The following is a 19,077-nucleotide window of genomic DNA, read 5'->3' as shown; positions in this document are numbered from 1 at the left end:
GTTCAAATTATATATAGATTATCAATCCGATGTCAGTTTTTTTTTGTGATGTTGAAAAAGTGTATTTCCGGAAAAATATCGAATTTTTCGAGGATAACAATACTTTCCCATTACATTCGTGAAATGAGAAATTTAAAAAGCATACACGCTAAATTGTACAAACTCCAAATACAGCATGAGAACGGTGAAACCTGAGCATAAATTTGTTGTCTGTGAATGAGAAAGAGAATTTAGAAGAGAAACAGATGCCACAGAAAGAGTATCACAAAATCGAATGCATCGTGAAGAGCCATCACGCCGCGAGGACGTGAGCGGCAGGGATTGAAGCACTTTCTGAAAGAACATCTGAAGACGCACGTCAACACAACTATGAGACTGCGGTGAAGGGACGCTGCTTCCAGAAAAAGTCATGAACACTTCTACATCAGGGAGGCAGAGCAACCTGATATTTTCATCGACATACAGTACTAGGTTAACTGTAGCTCAGTGCCAGTGCGGTCATCTTCCATCCAATCCTTCCGAATTCGATCCCTGGGTAGATTATGATGGAATTTGTTACAGGAGTTGCAAAGAACTTTCCTCGGGTCACTTCCGTTTCCGTCCTTTAATTTCATCAGCAATCTCCATCTACCTCTCATTTTATCTATCATCTTTAATCATTAAAATATCTTAGGATGAAGTCATGGAGGCAGAGCGCAGCGCATTTCCGATGCTGATAATAATAATAATAATAATAATAATAATAATAATAATAATAATAATATCTATTTATTTATTCTGGCGAAGTTCTGGCTGATCTATTCGTTACTAATACTAATACTACTACTACTACTACTACTACTACTACAATAATAATAGGCCTAATAATAATCATAATAATAATAATAACAATATCTATTTATTTATTCTGGCGAAGTTCTGACTGATCTATTCGTTACTACTACTACCACTACTACTACTACTACTACTACTACTACTACTACTACTACTACTACTACTACTACTACAATAATAATAGGCCTAATAACAATCATAATAATAATAATAACAATAATAATATCTATTTATTTATTCTGGCGAAGTTCTGGCTGATCTATTCGTTACTACTACTACTACTACTACTACTACTACTACTGCTGCTGCTACTACTACAATAATAATAGGCCTAATAATAATAATAACAATAATAATATCTATTTATTCTAGCGAAGTTCTGGCTGATCTATTCGTTACTACTACTACTACTACTACTACTACTACTACTACTACTACTACTACTACTACTATTACAACAATAATAGGCCTAATAATAATAATAATAATAATAATAATAATAATAATAATAATAGAGGAAGTGTTACAAATATGAAGTAGTGGTACGAATATGAAATAGTGTGATATAGGCCTACGATCTGAGAAGTTTTGTATTCTAGCAGAAGCCTTCCAGATTACTACGTACTGATACTTTCTTTCGCGGGAATGTGTTAGTTTGCAGTTAGAAGCTGAATTGTTGAAACGTTTATCATTATTGCGTTTTTTGAGAAAAGTGAAAATTTTGGTGGTAAGTTATTTTTTTGAATATACATTGTTATTACTCAGTGTTATAAATATTAATGATAGTTTATATATTATTAAAGATAAATAATGTACGTTTATAGCTATTCATGTTTAATTGATTTAGTTCTTAAATAATTTAAGATAAATTAAGATAATAATAATCATAATTATTACGATAAGTTTTAAGGTTATGACTTACAACATTAGTGTATCACAAATATGAAATACTAGTATCATCTCACTTTGAGAGAGGAACATATATTGAGGGTGTTTGAGAATAAGGTTCTTAGGAAAATATTTGGGGCTAAGAGGGATGAAGTTACAGGAGAATGGAGAAAGTTACACAACGCAGAGCTGCACGCATTCTTCGCCTGACATAATTAGGAACATTAAATCCAGACGTTTGAGATGGGCAGGGCATGTAGCACGTATGGGCGAATCCAGAAATGTATATAGAGTGTTAGTTGGGAGGCAGGAGGGAAAAAGACCTTTAGGGAGGCCGAGACGTAGATGGGAAGATAATATTAAAGTAGATTTGAGAGAGGTGGGATATGATGATAGAGACTGGATTAATCTTGCTCAGGATAGGGACCAATGGCGGGCTTATGTGAGGGCGGCAATGAACCTCCGGGTTCCTTAGAAGCTAGTAAGTAAGTAAGTATTAGTATTTCATATTTATACCCGGTTTTCTGTTTCGTTACTAGTGTTGATACCTGTAGGAGGATAGAAAACCTCACCTTCCAACAAACTTAGAGAATAGTGAAATGAAAGAGCAATGATAAAATATGCAAATCAAGCTTTCAGGTATGACTCCCTGTAAAGTTGATTTGAATAATTTCGAGGGAAAAATTGTTCCGGGGCCGGGTATCGAACCCGGGACCTTTGGTTTAACGTACCAACGCTCTACCAACTGAGCTACCCGGGAACTCTACCAGACATCGATCCAATTTTTCCCTCTATATCCACAGACCTCAAAGTGGGCTGACAACCGTCAAGCAACCAACACTGAGTGCACACTAACTCTGTGTGACTTAAATTGTGGTTTTCTGTTAACGAACAGTGACGTGTATTATGTTCGAGAAAAGACGTGAGAGACGATTCATCTAGATTCAGTATTACGGTTGGGAAAACAGCTTCTAATAAAGATGCTGAATGCTTGTTCTATGCTTTTCTTAGTAGAGACCATTTTGACTTTGCAATTTTGTTAATCACGTAACTTGTTAATAGTATTCAATATTTGTACATCCATTTTTATGAAGGAAATATGTTCGATACTGAAGAATTGTTATCTTTTTTATATATTTTATAACATCTTACAAAATTCTAAGTCCGGTGTACCATTCACTGGGAAATTCAGCAATAAAAAGGACGATACTTCAATATTTAAAACATGTAGGTCTCAAAACGAAAAACAAAATGGTATTCAATATTTGTAACATATCGTCTAATAATAATAATAATAATAATAATAATAATAATAATCATAATAATAATAATAATAATAATAGTAATTCGAAAAACATCCAACACATGTTAGTAAAGACGGTAGAACTTGGAAATTACAATTTTAATTTATCTAAATTGTTACAGCTTTCTAAAAAGCTGAGCGAAGTGTTTGTGGAAGGCATCGATTCTCCGTATTTCCTAAACCTCCTTCATTAGTCATGCTCTGAATATCACTTCCTGCATTAATTTAGATCGAGTTGATTGTAATACGATATTAAACTATACAGAAACATGGATAATGGCTTCCTTGGGGTGTGATGGGGAGGAACTATGATTTTCTGAGAACTGCTAGCAGCCCAAGGGCAGACGCTTTGCATAATATGTGGTTCACAGAAATCGTTCTGCAGGAAACGGGTCCGAATAAAGAGCGGGAGCTGCAATTTATAAACAGAGGCAAATAATTATTGCTTATGATCCATCTTTTGGAGATAAAAGTGACCTGTTTGCCCTTTGATGCTTCTTTCTATTAAAACGAACTGGGTGCTATCAGCAATAGAGTTGGGTCGATTCGTGAACGGATCGTTCATTCGAACGACTAATAATAAAGAATCGTAAGAATCGATTCGTGGTATCAACGAATCGTCGTTCAAAAGAATCGTAACGAATTGACATGGTATCGTAACCCACGATTCTATTTACTTGTTTGATGTAACCTGTCAGCGGACATTTCCGAACCGTGCCGAATGCTCCCGAGCGAGAGTGAAATCAAAATACTGCATTTGTTAAGTATGGAAAATAATGAACACGAACCTGAAATTTGCATAGTTAAATAGAGATGTAATGCAAAAAATGTACTTCATAATAAGGTTCAGTTGATAAATTATAATTTAGAAACATTATCTTGAGTAATTTTGTAGACTAATGGAGGTCATGCTGAATGGTTCCAGCCAATGAGAAAGAGACAATCCAATGTCTCGCCTCTTATGCCATCTATGCGAGAGTTGTAGAACGTTTTTGTTCTACGCGTTGTTTGCAAAGGGAAGTGTCCTGTAAGCCGTTCGTTGACGAATCGTTGGAATCGCAGAGTAGGAAGAATCGTGAACTCGTTGACGATTCAAAAGAATAGTTGGAATCGCAGACTGTGAACGAATCGTTAGAATCGATTCGTAATGTATGTTTGAATCGTTGGCATCGACTTCTGAAAAAGAATCGTGTTGCCCAACTCTAATCAGCAATATGTGAAACCCGAATCGCACCAAGTGAAGTGGGTAGGCAGTAAATACATACATAATGAATAAATCGCAGTCCTAGTAAAATAGTGTCGTAACTCAGAAATTGTAATAGCTATTTCCTAGTAAAATAGTGTTATAATAGTACATTGTGAAACGAGGCTATAATGGTAGTAATTAAGACGCAAGTATGTTTATGAAACGAGCGCAAGCGAGTTTCATAATTTTCATACGAGCGTCTTAATTACCATTATAGGCAAGTTTCATACGACTTTTTATGCTCGACCATATTTCCAACTTGAAATTATTCATAAGTATTCATGTTATTCTTATCAGAGTGAGGAGCGGAACTGACCTTGTGCAATACCTCGTAAATTGTTAGATGTGCGCAGACGCGAAGGTATTGATTTTTTCCGAGAAACAAATATCATTGACCTTGATATAATCTAGAGAGTAAAATAAACATTAATCTTGCTATAACCTTGAAATTGAATTAGACATTGAAAAACGAGATGACAAATTGAATTTATTTGAATATTATTTACAATTAACGCTAATTATTATAGTAACAGAACTGACTTTATTTCAAATATAGGTGATTTATTGTGCAATTGGTAAAATGAATTTGCGGGAATGTGCTCTGTGAAAGGCTGGAAGATGACGGTGAATTGATGTTAATTTGTGTGTTGTTTTTTTCGACTGAGTTTAATATTGTATTTGAGATTTCAATTTTATTTTGGATCGATTCTTCAACATAACCTTCAACATTTCCAGCCTCCATGACGTTTCAATGTTGTGATGTGGCCGCCAGCGTCTACTAAAATTGTCGCAGAACTCCTGTGAAAACAGTGGCCTGTGTATATCCGAGAATAATCTACACTTGCGCTTTCACATTGCTACAATGGTATTTTCTGATTGGTGAACTTTAATGAATAGGTGTACTTTAATGGCTGCTACCAGGTGTATAATTACTACATTTCGGCATGGTTGAGCATAAATATATTTAATGAACAGGTACTAAAATCTTTGGTAAGTTACTATTTTATTATTAGAATTTAATACCTCCAACAAGTAAAACAGCATTGGAAATAATAATTTACGAAAGCAATATGCGATTTTAGACTTACGACAGTATACAGGGTGTGGTAAATGCACTCACGTTTGATAGTCAAATACAATTTCACTTATAAAGATTAGCGGTCAGTACGTCTAAAAATTTAATGTCTAATACAATGTATAATTCCTAAGGTCTAACACAGAAGATCTACGAAAGTGGTGTAATACCAGTAAGTCTTCTCTTTTCCCCCATACGATTAATTAAAAAAATTGTAGGTTCCCATACGATGTATAGCCTGCATGACATCACTGTTGTAGGGTCTTTGTGTGGAAGGAATTTAATAATGTAGGCTATATTTAAATTAGTTTTCAAATTGAACTTTATTTTCGACATCGCAGTGACTTTACGTAGTCCAACTGTCCCAGCTTTAGTGCTAGAGCGTACGAAACCTCCAATCAGACCGGAAAAAAATAAACAAGCCCAAGCCTGTTCCCCATCTCCGACCAACACTCCGCTATCAGTTAACTTGTATCTCTCCGATCGGTGCCTGAACTTCGAAGTCTACTCATAACTTATTTAATCATAACTAGAGCCCGGAATTTTAGGTGTTAAAAGTTAATATTGTTCCTCGGTATAGTTTATAAAAAAGAAGTCATTCCCCCACTCCTTTGACACGCCATTCTTGTCATTCAGTATTTTTCTTTCGATACCGCTGAAGGTCTGTAATCCTCTTAACTACCACCTACAAATTAGCGCACGGTTTACAAGATTCATTACCCAGTCCTTGTGACTCTGTTGTCTATTGTTACATATCGACTCCTGTGAACTAGGCTTAAAACCCTCCTCACGAGCACCACATCCATTCATCTACACTCAGTACTTACTTACTGGCTTTTAAGGATCTATCCTGAGCAAAACTAATCCATTCTCTATCATCATATCCCACCTCCCTTAAATCCATTTTAATATTATCCTCCCATCTACGTCTCGGCCTCCCTATAGGTCTTTTTCCCTCCGGTCTCCCAACTAACACTCTATATGCATTTCTGGATTCGCACCATACGTGCTACATGCCCTGCCCATCTCAAACGTCTGGATTTAATGTTCCTAATTATGTCAGGTGAAGAATACAATGCGTGCAGTTCTGTGTTGTGTAACTTTCTCCATTCTCCTGTAACTTCATCCCTCTTACCCCCAAATATTTTCCTAAGAACCTTATTCTCAAACACCCTTAACCTATGTTCCTCTCTCAAAGTGAGAGTCCAAGTTTCACAACCATACAGAATAACCGGCAATATAACTGTTTTATAAATTCTAACTTTCAGATTTTTCGACAGCAGACTGGATGATAAAAGTTTCTCAACCGAATAATAACAGGCATTTCCCATATTTATTCTGTGTTTAATTTCCTCTCGAGTATCATTTATATTTGTTACTGTTGCTCCCAGAAATTTGAACTTCTCCACCTCTTCAAAAGATAAATCTCCAAATTTTATATTTCCATTTCGTACAATATTCTGGTCACGAAACATAATCATATACTTTGTCTTTTCGGGATTTACTTCCAAACCTATCTCTTTACTTGCTCCCAGTAAAATTCATCTACACTCAGTGTCATTCTTAACTTTTAGCACCTAAAATTCTGCGCTCTAATTATAACACTAATTTGCACCGTAAAGGTGTCTTACATATTGCAAGTGATTTAATTTTAGTACCCATAGGAAATGAAATAATGATAATGTGAGATGAAATGAAGATGGTAGGGGAACATGAATACTCAGAGAAATCCCAGCATAGTAAATTTGTACACTAGGAATATCGGGGGTCTGTCAGGGATAGGATCACGGTCCCCTGTGTTGAAATCCCGTCAGCTGACTGAGCTGCAGTCGGCCACTTGTGTGGAAGAGCAGGGGTGCAAACGATGTAATTGTTGGGTGTGCAACACCCTGCAGTCTGGAGTTGACTCAACAACGAGGGAAATTGTCTCTGCTATCAATCCATCCAAACTTCTGACACTGAACCGAACACTGAAAACCACTTTCTGGCTGACGTTTGATGAAGCGCAGTTCCACGCTGAGAGCAAACCTTTATAATGGAGCTGGAAACATCTCTCTATATAATTATTTCCCACAATGCCTCTTCCGACCTTTGCTTTGAACTGAAATTAACCGTCATTCTTTTCCTATAAGGAGAAGTCTCGATAACTTCCCGTCCTTTATTTGACGATGCCTTATGATTTCAATCAGTGAGATAAGATGAGACAGAAGACGAACTTGAGTCTCGTTAACAAATATCTTCGGAGACTCTGGCATGGCCCGCCTCTAAGTATAGGCCTAGCTGCAGGAGCTGCTGTAGCAATTCGAAGAGGTGGTTTTAATTTAAGATTCGATTTCTCTTTGCTTTTTACAAAGATAATAAGAATGATTATGAAGGACGAAGATATGCCGAGACTATTTCGTTTATATGACGTCATTCCATTTTCAACCAATGAAGTGTAATGAAATTTTGAATTCCAACCAATGACAGTCAAACGTCGCGATAATTTTTGCAGCTATATTTATCGCTATCAATTTATCGCATGGTCGTTCTTTTGTTTAGTCGGTGTTTTTTTTTTCAATTAAAATTTTAAATGTTATTAGCAATATTCTATATTTATTTTTCTTTCTGTATATATTTATTATTTTGTTTATTTATTTATTTAACCTGGTAGAGATAAGGCCGTCAGGCCTTCTCTGCCTCTCTACCAGGAGATTCCAACTGTAATATGAAGAATAAAATTACAATTAATATTAAATTTACAATTACAATTACAATAAAAATCAAAGTACGAAAAGATTACCTCACTAATTAAAGCTAGATAATTTATCATAGAAAAACAAAGAATATTTTATATTTACTGAATTACAAATTAAAACTAGAATAACAAAATTGTATAGTGATGAAATTACTGGATATTGAAATATTTTGTGATAGATTAAGGAAACTATTTACAAGAAATCAATTACTGACCAAGTGCCTAGTAAGTTTGCGTTTGAATTCAATTTTATTTCGACAGTCCCTGATGCTAGCAGGTAGCGAATTCCAGAGTCTTGGCAGGGCTATTGTGAAAGAGGATGAGTATGAGGAGGTGCGATGAGATGGTATTGTTAGTATTGTTTCATGTCGAGAGCGTGTGTTCAGATTATGGTGGGAAGAAAGGTAAGTGAAGCGAGACGACAGGTACGAAGGAATGGAAGAGTTCAAGATTTCGAAGAGAAAGAGAAGTGAATGTAAATTTCTTTTCTCATCTAGTTTAAGCCAACCTATTGCTTCCAGGGATGGGGTAATATGATCATATTTACGAACATTGCTTACAAAACGTACACAAAAATTATGAGCACGTGTATATATATATATAATATATATATATATATATATATATATATATATATATATATTAGTACGTTATTTTACGACGCTTTATCAACATCATAGGTTCTTTAGCGTCTGAATGAGATGACGGTGATAATGCCGGTGAAATGAGTCCTGGGTCCAGTACCGAAAATTACCCAGCATTTGCTCATATTGGGCTGAAGGAAAACCCGGAAAAAACCTCAACCAGGTAACTTGCCTCGACCGGCAATCGAACCTGGGCCACCTGGTTTCGCGGCCAGACCCGCTAACCGTTACTCCACAGGCGTGGACACAACCAAATAAGTAATGGGAACGTTGAGAGCGAGTATCTTATCTTTGCCACAGTATGTGAGTAAGAAAGCTGACAACTGTGATTGGCAGATTGCTGACGTCACATTTGTTTAGGAGATGTTACCACTCTCAGCCGAAGTGGCAACATATGACTGGACAGTGTACTCAAGGACACACCCAGAAAACCAAAGTGCGAATGTCTTGCCTTTGACGCAATTAGACTGACAACTGTGATTGGCAGATTGCTGACGTGACGTGTTGGGTGGCACCGTTCTCAGCTGCACTGGCAACAAGTGCTCACTGACTGGCTATTTACTCAAGGACACACGCCAAAAACGCTGGCACTGGCTGTACATACATACATACATACATACATACGAGATATTCCATCTCAAATCGACCGAAATATAGAGAAAATTGACTTTACAATTTCTAAATACAATGAAACTTTTTTTATACTTAGAGAACTGTGATACAATGCTTTGTGCAAAGTTTGAGGCATCAGAACTTCATAGTGTTTAAATTAAAAATATTTAAATTTATCGTATCTTCATAAAATTAGCAACTTTAAACTGTTGTAGCTCCGAAATCCTTTCACCCAATGATCAAAATCATGGTTTATTTTGATGCTGAGAAATTAAAGTTTATATTGACATATAAACAGATTTTCTTACTTTTTATGGAAATGGAGAAATTTAGATTTTTCCTCATTAAGACGCCTTTGCTTAGGAAAAAATATTTTGAAAATATATAGTTAGATTCCGCATTGAAAGTACAAATAAACACATATTTTTTACTGATGAAACGTTGATAAGAAAGTATTGAAAATATCAAATAAAGAAAATAAATAGTACGCACGTGAACTAACCAGCTGACTGTGAGACGGGAGCTAGCCGACACAAGCAAGGCCAGGAGACAAACATGTGATGTTTCGTCTAGTAGCGCATAGTTGGGCTAGCTTTATCAAAAGTTTTCATAAACACAGGAGTACAATGACGCCCAAAGCTCGCTTATCATCATCTCTTGGCCAGTGCGTGTGGTACTACGCCGTTCAAGTCTAGGCGTATGAAAATAATTTATTTAATACCCTCGAAACTTATTGCCGTACCACTAAGCAAACAATGCCGAATTCCTCTTAATGCAAGGTTTTTTCTCAATATTTTTTTACATTTTTACAAATGGACAAAAAAGCCTAAAAGTAAGTAAAATCAGATTATCTGTCTCTCTGTACACAATAAAAATAAAGATTACTTCTTATCATAACCTACCAAATATCAGCTTCGAAATGATCTCTCGTTCAATGTTCTGCAGTAAATGGTTTCAGAGTTCTGAGTGCTGAGCTTGTTTTTCTAAAACACGCTAAATTTGTCGCTCAACAATACGAAAACCGTTTGACTTTCGATAGTATATTTTTGAAAATGCACTCTCACAGCACCTTGTATAAATAGGGAAAAAATTAGTGTATAAAAAATGCGAGGTTTTTTACTGATCGATTTCATTTGGAATGGCCCATACATACATACATTCATACATATATACATACATACATACATACATACATACATACATACATACATACATACATACATACATACATACATACATACATACATAGCCGACTTTGGCGCTGATGTACAGGTGGTGTTAATTTAGTAACAATTATTATTTTATTAATAAGAATGTACCACTAAACATTAATAGTACATTATGCAACGAGCCTATAATGAAGGTAATTAAGAAGTGAGTATGGATATTTATGAAACGCGCGCTTGCGCTCGTTTCATAATTTTCATACGAGCTTCTTAATTACCATTATAGGCGAGTTTCATACGACTTTTTATGCTCGACCATATTTCTAACTTGATATTATTAATTTTATTGTATCTGACCTGCAGCAATGTTCCGTATGTTGTGAGATGTGCGCAGACGCGAAAGTATTGATTTTTTCCGAGGAACAGCTGTCCACATTGACCTTGCTAGGCCATAAGAACCTACAGAGATAGCATTGAAATTAAATTAGACATTGAAAAACGAGATGACAAATTGAATTTATTTGAATATTATTTACAATTAACGCTAATTATTATAGTAACAGAACATAACCTTCTGCGACAGTATTGGATTTCCAGCCTCCGTGACTTTTCGCTAATTCTCTTTCGATTGCATATCCGAGAATAATCGATACTTGCGGTTTTATAACGGTAGAAAGCTGACCTGTCATTGGCTGAAGAGTTGTAACCTGAGTCGTCATTGGCTGAAAGATCTGACCTTTAATGAGTAGGTGTACTTTAAGGACATGCATTAAAGGTCTGCTACCAGGTGTATAATTACTACATTTCGGCATGGTCGAGCATAAAAACTATTGTCTAATCGAATGCTGCACTCTATAAGAAGTAGGCCTACTTTCGACAACATTAACTGCGGACGTCCTGTCTCAAAGGCGCAGGCCTATTATTCATGTGAAAGCATGGAAACGCCAACAGCGTGGAATTAAAATAAATCCCCATCCCAATGCAGTACGAGGCGTTCCGAAAATACCAGAACAAATAGCATCATTAGCTTAACATGAATAACTGGATGATAATGATCATAATAATCATAATTCTAATGGCTTTTCATCAGTATCGCTTGCGAAGTAGCCGCATCATTCAAACAACAATATCGATCATTGACGCGACACGACTGTCAGTAAACTAATGATTTGCATCTGGCCCGTTAATTATTTGTCGCCGAACCTCCCCGGAGAAGACCAGGACGTAATCCACTGATTGGCCGGGCGAACATCTGCGTTTCCGCCCTCTGCCATACCCTCCCATTGACAGTACAGGCCTGTGCCACAGGGCGTGCCAAAATCCGTCCCCGATAACACCACTCCAAACGCTGCTTCAAGCAAAAAGGGGAGAGGTGGAGGGGGGGGGGAAGTCACATTTAAAACACTAACGCGATAAATTCAAACAAAATCCATTTAGCCAGGATTAGAGTATTATTATGGCGCCGGGATTACGGTTTTTCTGGACTCATATTGTATAATATCCACAAATTTATAACACCTGATATTAAACACTTTTTACACGTTTTCCCCGATAATAATTAAAAGTGAAAATGTGAAATTATTCAGCCGCATAAACGCATTAACTTGCATGCTTTACTCCTGGTATTTTGTTATTTTACAGCCCTCCCCTCGACCCCCCCCCCCACTCCTTTTCTGACTTAATGACAGAACGCATTATTAGAATTCCAGGTCGAACAACCCACACAGGTATGAAAGCAAACTCTGGACAGCAGCGTTGCCTAGCGACACTACAGGGTGGATGAACGCAATGTCACACCTTTTCCCTCAACGAAAACAATGATAATACAGGGACATCATTTTATTTTTACTTCAATTTTTATTGCACCTGAGTTTTTGAATGTACTTCACTCCCACCCCCTCTACTAGTAAACTTACAACTGTCCTCCACATATGCAGTCAAAGTCGCCTTATAGTTATAGTAAGCAGTACTGAGTTAGTGAGTATAGTACGTTTCAGAAATATATTCACGTTTTCCAGTGACGAAAGAGCTTTCAATATTGAATCATATTTTCGCACAGGTACTGTCCGTTTGCCTACGTCGCATCTCGGTTTCTCCCACCAGCTTCTGCTCGCCTGTCTGTAAATACTAGTAGCTGGGCTGTCTTAGCTCTTCTCTGAAAACATTAATTGGACGTCTAGGTAATATTATACAACTGTTTTAAAAGGGCCTCGTTAAGTAATTAACTGTCACGTGATTTCCTCCCTTTCTACGACCCTGCGACAAAACCACTTGGACGGACGGTAGATAGCATGTGTGAGTAATTTTATCTTTTCGGATCGGGCAGAAGTGAAGATTGAATTTACAGTAAGTAAGGTAGGCTACTCTTTTATAGAGAAGATACAGAATTATTTCAACATGAGTTACTAGTACGAAGGACGAAACTGGTAATTGGAATTAGATACGATAGACTTCACTCCCACCCTTTCTACTAATGAAGTTCAACCGTCCTCCACACAGATCCAACAGCGCATATGCAGTCATAGTACGTTCTAAAAATATGTTCGCGTTTTCCAGTGAGCTTTCAATATTACATCATTTTCGCACAGGTACTGTCGTCCATTTGCCTACGTCGCATTCCGATTTTTCCCACCTGCTTCTATTCGCCTCTCTGTAAAGGCTAGTGGCTGGGCTATCTTAGCTCTTTTCTGAAACATTAATTTCTGTTAGGAACTGGACGTCTACGTAATATTATACCCATACAACTGTTTAAAATAACTTAAATAAAAGGGCCTCGTTATGTAATTAACTGTCACGAGATTTCCCCCCTTTCTACGATCCTGCGACATAACCACTTGGAATGACAGTAGATAGCATGTCTGAGTAATTTTATCTTTTCGAATCGGGGGGAAGTGAAGATTGAATTTACAGTGCGTAAGGTAGCCTACTCTTTTATAGAGTAGGTACAGAATTATTTCAACATGAGTTACTAGTACGAAGGACGAAACTGGTAATTGGAATTACACACATTAGAACTGAAGCCTGTATCGAAATGAACGGCCACCATTTTGAAAAATGTGTTTAAATGTCCTTATTATGATTATTTTTCAATTTAACTTCATTCTCTATATCGTACGCTAATGTGCTGTAGACAGTATAATATACACTGCATAATGAATACGTCCGCATGGACAGCTCAGTTCGTGAGTAAAAACACTCATTGTTAATACTGTACTGTATTTTGATTAAACAAAAACCTAATGAAAATTATCAAACTCAAAAGCGTGATATTTCCTAGTTTACGTAAACGGATGAACTACTTTTCTTCCTCCTATATCTAGTAAAGTGATTTGTTTGTATATTACGTCAGTATCATCGAACTCCAGTCGTGGAAAGGGGTAGCAACTGTTGATCCAAAGGTATAGCCAGGTTAATATTAGAAATGTTAGTAAAAATAAAATGATGTCCCTGTACAATGAAATGCAGTTACTGAGGCAAGGACCTTATCATTGGTGACAAATTTCAGGTTTATGCACTTCTGATTGAGGTTCTGGTTGATATGTACATTTATTATCAGGCAAATGTAACTTTTCGTTCAGCAAAGGAATTATTTAATGTTACATTTGTTTGTATCAAATTTCTGTACATTTAAAGAGCAAAAATAAAATTATTTCAATAATGTATTATCATATATTATCATATATATTTGTTTTGTTTTATTGAGGAATTACATGTCAATAAGTTTATTACGCACAATATATTTAACTTTATTTCAATCGGTAATTATGCATGGAATTATAGGATGGGGTAGCTCATTTAAATCCAATTTTAATGCACTTTATTTATTACACAAGAAAATAATTAAAATATGTCTTCATAAACCTATTGATCTTTCATCTCAAAAATTGTTTTTAGACTTTAATGGACTTAACATAAGACAAATTTACTACATTGTATTAATAAAATTCATATATAAAAATCGAAATAATTTTTAATTGTATTCTCATAGTTATGAAACAAAAGCTATGAATTCTTTAAAATTGTTTGAACCAAAATGCAACACTGTTACAGTATTTAATGATAGTAGTAATTTAGGCCCAAGAATATATAACAAATTTATATTTAAATATCCTAATCTTGTCAATTCTAATAGTTCTTAGTATTAAATTTAAAAAGTTATGTATGGATTTTATAAAAATTGAAAAATTGTAAATTTAAATTTATATATTATAATTGCATAGTAGACATAAGAAAAATTGTATTGTATACTTATTAATTTCAACTCATGAATTCGCCCCTGAGCACGAATTCTACTCTTTCAGGGGCGAGCTAAAGTTTTTCTGTATATATTATATTTTATGTTACAATTTTTAGAAAAATAAAAAATAAATAAATAAGACACAGCTCTCTTAAAATGACCGAGCATATTGGGAATTCAATCAATAGCTTTCCCAAAACACGCTATGAAATGTTTCATATAAAAAAATTTTATCTCTAAAAGGAAGTAGAAAGAAGCAAAACTATATTAAACATTTTTGTTTGAAATATTTCAAAGAATAACCTCCTGAAATTAATGCCATTACTTACGGTTCACCCTATATAACTAAAATAATTAATTATATACGTTTTCACGTTTAATTCAAGACACGTTTTCATATGCTTTTCGTAGATCTATAAAACAAGATTTGATTCCAAGTTACTCGTATATACAAGACGTTTATTCATTACCTCCCTAATACTGCAGATATTATCAACACATATAGCACAAAAACAGGCAAGCAAAGGGAATATATTAATTGATTACGGAAAGGCTTTCGATAATATATTATCACTTGTTTCCACCCAATCTTCGTAAGACTTAGAAAACAGTGTAGTTTCCGTAATAAAATCTCATGTCGTTCTCTATAGGGTGATCGGTAATTATGTATGGCTTATATTAAAGTGTACAGAGTATTCTACATTGCAAAACAAACGATTTCATATTGTAAACTGCAGCCGGAGCCGCTTTCGTTATCGAGACATGACAACACAGCTTCACGGTCGTCAAGCAGCATTATAACTACAACTTGTTGGAAAGACAGTCGTCTGGAACAATGGGGGAGCCATATCCCGGCCGATGGATTGGACGTGACGGACCTGTTCCATGGCCAGCACGTTCGCCCGACTATTGCTCTATGACTTTTGGTTGTGGGGTTACAAGAAGAGTACTGTTTAATCCCAAAGTCACGCAAGCCGGGAACACCTGTTGAATGCAATTGTTGGTGCGGGAAATAGAATCCCGAATACTCCAAACATCTTCAAAAGCACACAACCCTCATGACGCAAGAGACCTTGATTGTGCTGTGGTGAACACTTTCAGCATCTCCTGTAAAGTGCAGTGTGCCACTGTTATTGTAAATAATATACCGTGTGAAATACCAAGTTGTCTGTGTTTTGATTTTCCACTGTTAGCACAGTAACACAGCAGTTCCTACTAAATGATTATATGAAATCATGTTTCTTGTGCATACTGTTTACCACATTAAGGGGAATCTAAATGACTTATACAAGCAATCGTAAATTAATATATATATATATATATATATTATATATATATATCATGTTCCTTTTTCTCAGCAACCAGTAGATATAGAACTCTGAAAATTTTGTGAATGATATTTTGTTGTTCGTTGTGCATATTTATAACTCAAGGGTTTATTTGCAATCATAAATTTGAAGATTCAATTTTTTATATAGATTCCCAAAAGCTACTTAATTTTTTAAATTTTATTTTTTCTCCCGGCGTACACAGATAAAATTGTCATAAATATAGAACGTTATAAAAGATACAAATGTAAAAAATAGAGCATATGTAACATACCTTTAGGTATACAACCGGTTAAATAAATTTAAAATTCTACTGAGGGGGTGGCAATTTTTTTTTCATTGATAATTTTTTGCATTAAGAATTAGCAAGAATTATTGTTTTATTTTTTGCTGAAGATAGCAATAATCTCAATTTGTTTAACCTACTGTGTAAAATGCCAACACATTGATATTATAGCCATCGATCGCCGGAACCAAAGAAGCCTCATTGTTGACCCCACTGTCCGTTTTGAGAAGGATGATCAACAAGCCAATAACGGTAACGATGAAAAGAAGTCTATTTACAACCCATGTATTCCTCACTTCAGTGAGAGATACAAAATGAATATTAATACATGGGAAGTGAAAGGACTTCTTTTTGGCGCTAGGGGAACTTCATTTAAGTTAACCAAAACCATTCTCCTTTCTCTTAAATTTTCTAATGAGGACATTAATAAAATCTGTCTAATGGTATTGAGAGATTCATTATCCATTTTACACAATCACTTGTATAACACTATGTATTTTTTTTTCACTTCATTTCATTACTCTTCAATGTATTTTCTTCTTATGTTTCTCCGAAATCAAATTGTACTTTATTTTTATCATTGTTCCGTATTCTCTCCGCAATCATATTGTATTTTTCATTTAACCTCTGCTTTGTATTCTGGATCCTAGTGGTCAGCCGTAGATTTCGGCCAGATGTCCCAAATTGTGGAATTTGTTGTAATTTCAGCCTTCTGGGTGCAGTATTTTCTAGAAAAGTGTACCAATGTCAAAAAAAAAAGGAAGTGCAGAAAAATGGTGTCAAAGTTTCCATATCATGCAATGTTAAATTCCTCAATTTTGGGAGCATTTTTCTCATAAGCGATAAAAGGTACACATGAGGGAAAAATAGGGCATATGCAACATACTTTTATGTATAGTGTCGGCTAAATCAATTTAAAATTCCACTTAGCGGTTGACAAAAAAAAAATTCGTTGATAACATTTTTTGCATTAAGAATTACTACAATATTTTTGCTGAAGATAAGGTTAAAAGCTGACAATTAGAAGAAATAAAATTTAATCATTTTGCATAAATATTAAACTTCCGAAAAACAATAAAAACAAAAATTTCATTTCTTTTTTTCAAAATTCGGTGTACAGACTCCCCTTATTGTCGGTTATCACCTGATATCTTCTTCTGTCCTGAGCTCTACTCCCGTTCACCATTCCTTCCAGTGCATCCTTCAGTAGTCAGTTTCTTCTCAGCCAGTGATCCAATCAGTTCCTTTTCCTTTTCCTGATCAGTTTCAGCATCATTCTTTCTTCACCCACTCTTTCCAAAACAGCTTCATTTCTTATTCTGTCTGTCAACTTCACACGCTCCTCCTTTCCATATCCACATTTCAAATGCTTCTAGTTGCTTCTCTTCACTTCGTCGTAATGTTCATGTGAACATCATCATTATCATTATCATCATCATCATCATCAACAACAAGATAGGCCATTTGGCCTGTTTCGTCTCAGAAGTTGTCTTCCCAACGACGCCTAGGTCTGCCGATATCACGCACCCCTGTTGGGCGATATTGCAGAACCTGTTTTACTAATCTTTCATCCGGCATCCGGGATATATGTTCCTTCCACTGAACTTGATTTTCTTCAATTCTCTTATTCAAACAAAAAATATTCAGGTGTGCTCTTATATCTTCACTTCTAATGTGATCTCTAAGAGTACAGCCAGCGACATATCTTAAGAATCTCATTTCAGCTGTCTCTATTATTCTTTTATCACTTCTGTTCATGGCCCAAGTCTCAGCTCCATAAGCCAATACTGGTACTGCCATGGTTTTATAAAATTTTAAAACCGTGTCTCTTCGTGTTTTGTTTTTTAGTGTTCGTTTTATGGTGCCACATATACTTTGAAATTTATGCACCTTTTGTTTGAGATCTCGCTCCTCGTCGAAAGATATATCACACCCCAAATAATTAAAATGTCGCACCTGTTCTAATATCATATTGTTGAGGATAATTTTGGAACGTATCTGATATTTCCCAATAAAGGCCATTACCTTCGTTTTTTCATGAGAGACAATTAGATTGTACTTGGACATTGTTTTGTTTAGCTGAAAGAGAGCTAGCTGCAGTTTGTCCTCCTTATCAGCAAAGACTACTTGGTCATCGCAAATAGAATAGTATTTAAAATCGTCGATCCTACTTTAAAATCATACTTCAACTGCGCTTGCCATTCGGCTATTGCTGCGTCTAAATAAATATTAAAAAGTGTAGGCGACAATGGGCAGCCCTTTCATGTGAACATACTGTATACAATTGTATTTCCATTTAGAGTAATGTTTCCCATTGTCAACTGACTTCTGTATCACACGGTATAATTGCAATCTACACTCTCTCGTTAGCCGTTCTTAGAATGTCAGTCAAGTGGGTCTCTTTCTTTTTAGTGGGTTATTTTATGATTCTGATTTATTAACTTAATTGAGAATGATTTGTAATTTATTGTAAAACAACTCACTATTAATGTGCCAAACCAAATCATTCTCTCCATTTATAATTTATATCAACAAAATGAAATTGCCATAAGAACTGAACGCGGAACTACTAGCTGGACTTCCATCAACCAAGGTGTTAGACAAGGGTGCGGTCTTGCCCCTCTGTTGTTTATTATAAATGAACCATATTTTATACATTTGGAGGCAAAGTCATCATGCTGGAATTCAAATTAATCGAAACACAGTTCTCGATACACTAAT

General features: G+C 35.5%; 1 protein-coding gene and 1 non-coding gene across 2 annotated transcripts in view; both read right to left on the bottom strand.

Annotated features, from left to right (window-relative positions):
• Positions 1 to 19,077, bottom strand: part of Sema1a (semaphorin 1a) — a 1,121,749-nt gene that overhangs the window by 923,236 nt on the left and 179,436 nt on the right. The gene's annotated exons all lie outside the window — the stretch shown is intronic.
• Positions 2,410 to 2,482, bottom strand: TRNAN-GUU (transfer RNA asparagine (anticodon GUU)). The gene has a single exon. It is a non-coding gene; the product is annotated as a tRNA-Asn (tRNA).

Source organism: Periplaneta americana, chromosome 3 (assembly GCF_040183065.1).
Source record: "Periplaneta americana isolate PAMFEO1 chromosome 3, P.americana_PAMFEO1_priV1, whole genome shotgun sequence".
NCBI lineage: Eukaryota > Metazoa > Arthropoda > Insecta > Blattodea > Blattidae > Periplaneta > Periplaneta americana.
Note: the sequence above shows the minus strand (reverse complement) of the source record. Positions and strands in the feature narration are given on the sequence as shown.